A 6057-nucleotide genomic window follows, 5' to 3' on the forward strand; every position below is an offset into this window, starting at 1 on the left:
ACACCCCATAATGACAACATGAAAGAAGTTTTTATTTTTATTTTTGCAAATTTATTAAAAATAAACTAAGAAATCACATGTACATAAGTATTCAAACCCTTTGTTAATACTTTGTTGATACACTTTTGACAGCTATTACAATTTCAAGTCTTCTTGAATATGATGCCACAAGCTTGGTGCACCCATCTTTGGGCAATTTTGCCCATTCCACTTTGCAACACCTCTCAAGCTCCAACAATCAATCAGATTCAGGTCTGACCTCTGGCCGGGCCACTCAAGGACATTCACAGAGTTGTCCTGAAGCCACTCCTTTGATATATTGGCTGTGTGCTTAGGGTCATCGTCCTGTTGAAAGATGAACCGTCGCCCCAGTCTGAGATCAAGAGCACTCTGGAGCAGGTTTTCATCCAGCATGTCTCTGTACATTGCTGCATTCTTTCCCTCAATCCTGAGTATTCTCCCAGTTCCTGCTGCTGGAAAAACATCCCCACAGCATGATGCTGCCACCATGCTTCACTGTAAGGATGATGTCTGGCTTCCTCCCAACAGATGTCTGGCATTCACAACAAAGAGTTCAATCTTTGTTTCATCAGACCATAAAATGTTGTTTCTCATGGTCTGAGAGTTCTTCAGGTGTTTTTTGTCAACTCCAGATGGGTTGCCATGTGCCTTTACGAAGGAGTGGTTTCCATCTGACCACTCTACATACAGGCCTGATTGGTGAATTACTGCAGAGATTGTTGTCCTTTTGGAAGGTTCTGTCTCTCCACAGAGGAATGCTGCAGCTCTGACAGAGTGACCAACGGGTTCTTGGTCACCTCCTTGACTAAGGTCCTTCTCTCCAAATCACTCAGCTTAGACGGGCGGCCAGCTCTAGGAAGGGTCCTGGTGGATCTGAACTTCTTTCATTTACGAATGATGGAGGCCATTGTGCTCATTGGGACCTTCAAAGCAGCAGAAATGTTTGTTCCCTTCCCCAGACTTGTGCCTTGAGACAATCCTGTCTCAGAGGTCTACAGATAATTTCTTTGACATCATGCTTGGTTTGTGCTCTAACATGCACTGTCAACTGTGCGACCTTAGATATGTGCAGGTATGTGCTTTTCCAAATCGTGTCCAATCAACTGAATTTACCCCAAATGGACTCCAATTAAACTGTAGAAACATCTCAAGGATGATCAATAGAAACAGGATGCACCTGAGCTCAATTTTGAGCATTGTGGCATGGCTGTGAATACTTATGTACATGTGATTTGTTGGTTTGTTTTTTTGTATATAAACTTGCAAAAATCTCAAAAACATTTTCACATTGTCATTATGGGGTACTGTGTGAAGAATTTTGAGGAAAAAAATGAACTTCATCCATTTTGGATTAAGGCTGTAACAAACAAACGTGGAAAAAAGTGAAGCGCTGTGAATACTTTCTGGATGCACTATAGTCTGGAACCGGTGGGAATAACATACTGCGCTACAGGCACTGTGACCTTTTCTAGTTGGCATGCTTTCTCCTCCCTGTCTCTTTCACACACTTACTCTTTTGCTGAAACACATACACACACGCACACCTAGCAGCAGCGTCACGACCAGAGTTACCAGCCATCAATTACCCACACTCGTTCCCAGTTTAATAGACATAGGGCTTGTACAAATTATTGGAGATAGAGGGTTGATGGGACAGTCGTTTTGCTTTGCCTCTACTCCTTTGGCAGGAAGGTAAAGCATGTCCTGTTTTCTCCTGCTCACCTTCCGTAACTTGACCTTTATTGCCACTTGCTACCTGAGGCAGCGGTTTGTTTTCAAATTGAGGATTAATACCTGCCTCTTTAGACTGTACCAGCTACATGCAAAAGAACAAATGCTGGGGGTGAGAGGAAGAGGAGGAAAAATACAACAGCTGTAAGCGGTGATGAAAATTAACCATATGCTGGTTTGTCTTTCAATACCACCGTGAAGCAACAATGCAGACAAACTAATAACATCAAGCAAAGAATGAGAAAAAGAAGTCATCTTAATTAGTTCAACTGCTGTCTTCTCTCAATATCTTCACCTGATTCTCTCAATTTCTTCATTTGATTGTCTAAAGCTGGTGCTTTAGACAAAGACAATCAAATGAAGAAATTAATTTCCCCAATAAATTAGAACAAGCCAGCTTCCTTTCAAACACACATTTTATGGAAAAACAAGAACCTTCTCCAGGCTTTAGCTACTGTGCTGCGGCAGATGGTGCTGCCTGTGCTCACCTTTTCTTCACCACTGGGGGCAGCACCACATATAGTAGAAGAAAGCGCTGCATGGAAGCAGCCAGCTGGTTGTTACCGGAGCGTAGGTTTGCCCATCTCAACCGGTATGACGATATTAAAGCTGTACAGCCTTTAATATTTTTAAGATTTTAAGTCATAAAAAGAATTTTCTTTGGCACCACTAAAATTTTATTTATTACCCTTTAAACAGGGGACTGACATGACATTGCCAATATGATCGACATCTGCATTGTCTAGAAAAAAATTAATAAATAGTTTTAAAAATTTCAGAGGAACTTGAACTACCTACGGTAGTGACCCATAACGGATATGACGACAACGTCATAGATCACGTGGGGCCTCCCCTGGCTTACGCGAGGGATGTTGGGAAGCACGACGACAGCCAATCAGAGTAGAGAGACACAGTGAAGTCATTGGCTGGCTGTTCAAGCAAAATAAACCAACAGGTCGGCAAACACTCCAAAAGGGCTTATTTCTGTATAAACCTAATACAAACATACAAACATTAGTCACAAATAAACACTTAAATCTAAAAATGCTTTTTTTAAAACCAGATAATGCCTGTGAAGGGATTTAAATGACATCTTACAGATGTTAGTTTGCACGTCAAGTGTACGTGTATCACGCAAGGTCAAAGGTAACTTCAGGTAATTTTAAAACCTCATGCGTGAGCACACGCACATCCTCCTGCAGACAGCGTTAAAAGGAAAATAAAATACACATCATGGAATTCCCCCCTCCCCATATGTTTATGTTCTCTTCAATAAATCAAGCTGTCATTTTGCAACTCGTTTCAAAAATAAAACAATGTTCTAATGCTTGGATTTCAGTGGAAACTAAATTTTGCCAGTTTTGCGAAATTTCAAAGGATGTACAGCTTTAAAATGTGAACCAAGTGGAATATTCAATTGGGAACATTTATCTGTGATGCCCCTACGGCTATCTGACTTGGATTTTGTTTTACTTTGCACGCAATGTAAAATTTTCCTGTGACCAGTCTCTCGAAAACATCGCACCAACTTTGAACTTTTATAAGAGTTTGAAGATGTGGAAGTAACAGTAAAACAAATTCCTAATGTTAAAAATCAAGCCATTGACTAGATCATAGCACATTTTGATCGATTTTGGTGTCTACATATCGATGTAGTCACAAGTATTACAAATTGATATTCGGTTTGTTTCTTTTAATTGTTACACTCATAGGAATTTGTGTATGAATAATTACACCTAACAGTTGAGATGTCTTAGGGACAAGCACAATAATACAGAAGAAAAATCGATGCAAATACAATATAAATGCAAACTTGCTGCAGGGAGGATACAGCCACCGACCGTGTTAGTATTGTGAAGGTAATGCTGAGAAATGATGTCTTCTCAAAAGCTCCTTGCGCTTTGTGTTGCCGTTTATGTCATTCACCCATAACACACCTGCTGTAGTCTCATACAATCATCAATATCAGAGCAACCACTTGAATTATCAACACAGTTGAAGTCCTGAGTGTGAAAATGAGGTGGTATTCCGCTGAGGCAGAAAACGCCACCTCGTCCCCAACGTTCCGTCTAATATGCAGTCGATAGACAAGTTACAATCGTGCATAAATTCACAACGAGACCTTAAGAGCCGTAATGAATTCTGCTTTCCTGAAACAAATTCAGCTCCATCATCGTAACAGTCAATTACATTCAGGCGCACGTCAACGGCATTAATGCACTTAATCAACTCTATGGCATCATAAATAAGAGAACACACACCCTGATGTCGTTTGCATTGCTGTAGGTGATTTTAATCACTTGAAACCTTAAAATGGTAATGCCCCAGGTTGATCGGCATGTCAACTTCATGAACGTGAAGCCAAATACAGCATCGACTATATTAAGATGAAGGATCTGGAAGAGGCTCGTTTTGAAATGTGGTTCGGAATGTCAACAAAGTTATTGATGAGTTCAGTGGTTCCTCTTTGTATTTTGAGCCCAATTGCAACACTTTGTCGAACTTGTTAAGAGATTGAATTGGAATCCATGTCTCGGAATCCTTGGCCTTTTAGATTGGAAGATGCCCAGATAGATTTTCTGGACAGAGATGTTTAACAATATGGTCATATCTACAGGGGAATGAAGATCAAAATCTTTTGGGTTCTGAGTCTTCCAGTCTAAACCCTAGATAACAACTGGATGTCTTTGGTACTAGGTCTCTTCTGAGGATTTTTCGATAGCGTTGGAATGTCAAGTGAACGGTTAATTAAAGAGACTCAGATGAGGAATATGACATGAACAGTGAGTCTCCCAGCAACTGGAAATTGCCAAAGGGGCACCAACATATCACTTGGCAACAGAAGGTAATCAGCTACTTTCGGGAGCAGAGGATTGACCTCAGGATAGCACCATATTGTAGATACGGTGACGCACGACAGCAGTGCATGCTCCATTGCCTGACAAGGCATAACGCGCCTTTGAAAGAGTTGAGGTGGGCTGGAATAGTTCAATGTAGGGCAACTTTAAAGTCAAGAACACTAAGCCTTCCAAAGTTACACAAAATGTAACTGCTGCATACCTCCTGTTGATTGACAACTTACATTTCAGACCCTGCCTCAGTAATGTTGACATCATCAACAGTTTGCAGCCAGGTAGCATCACAGCAATAAGAAAAGTCTGAAGCTTAAGTTTTCAGGACACGGTCGGCCCACAAGCTATTCAGACATGACCCCGACTGCCAATCTGATCCATTGCTGTTGTCTCTGTGTTTAATTGACACATGCTACGGAACAAATAATACGTTTTACGTCGGCCGCACTTTTTCACCGAGCCTGTGCACTCTTTTGTTGCTTTGAGTTAAATAAGTGTAGAGAGCTTCTGGGTAAGCATTACGTTGATTTCAACACTTGTGTGTTTTAAGCATATGGCAATAAATTTGAACTCGAGTGATGCAGTGATGAATGAAGAGTGAAGCAAAGATAGGGAGAAGGAGTGTGAGGATGGGGGTGGGGGGGGTGGGGGGGGGTTTAGTTAATGCACAAAACACACCATCAAACCAAAGCACTGCTCCAGGCAGGATGCGTCAGCAGTCCATTCATGTTCCTCTTTCCAAGTAAAGGACAAAACGGGAGGGAGAGAAAGAGAGCGAGAGAGAGAAACAGTGTCCCATCTGCCTATCTTTGTTATTGCCAAAGCAATGGTGGAAAGCTTGCCAGGCTTTGGAGTGGCAGGATCATTGCTGGGAGAGGGGTTAAAAGCCGTTTGCGGTGGGGATGAAACTGTCCATCGATGCCTTCTGCTTGGACAGCATGTCCATTCCCCTAAGCCAGACAAAGCCCCAGAAAGACACGGAACAAGAGACCGTAAGCTATAAAAGAAAAAAGAAAGAAAAAAAAGTGGAAGACATCAGGAGCAAACTGGTTTCTGAAGAGGTAGATCTCTAAAAGGTCTGAGTGCTTTGAGCTCACCCAACTACCTCAGGACACTGCAGAGAGAACAAGAGGAGGAGGAGGAAGAGAGAGAGAGCGAGAGAGAGAGCGAGAGAGAGAGCGCGAGAGCAAGCGATGCAATCCGGCGCACACTCTTTCACTGCTACAACGGATCCTTTCCACATCGACGCTACTGTTAGCGTCACGCCTGTGAGCCGCGCGCTTGCCCATCACTTGCCTACCCCACCTCGCTTCTCTCCGCAGTTGGAACCTGCGTTAGCAAGGGGGTGCTGATTGCCACGAGGAGAAGGGGGGCGGAAAAAAAAACTGAAAAGCAAGAAAACAGAAACAAGCTGAAGAGGAAGGAGAAACTGCGCACCACCCCTCCTACTACC

General features: G+C 42.5%; 1 protein-coding gene across 1 annotated transcript in view; it reads right to left on the reverse strand.

Annotated features, from left to right (window-relative positions):
- snd1 (staphylococcal nuclease and tudor domain containing 1) overlaps window positions 1-6057 on the reverse strand; it is a 311160-nt gene that overhangs the window by 170966 nt on the left and 134137 nt on the right. The window lies entirely within an intron of this gene.

Source organism: Thalassophryne amazonica, chromosome 22 (assembly GCF_902500255.1).
Source record: "Thalassophryne amazonica chromosome 22, fThaAma1.1, whole genome shotgun sequence".
NCBI classification, from domain to species: domain Eukaryota; kingdom Metazoa; phylum Chordata; class Actinopteri; order Batrachoidiformes; family Batrachoididae; genus Thalassophryne; species Thalassophryne amazonica.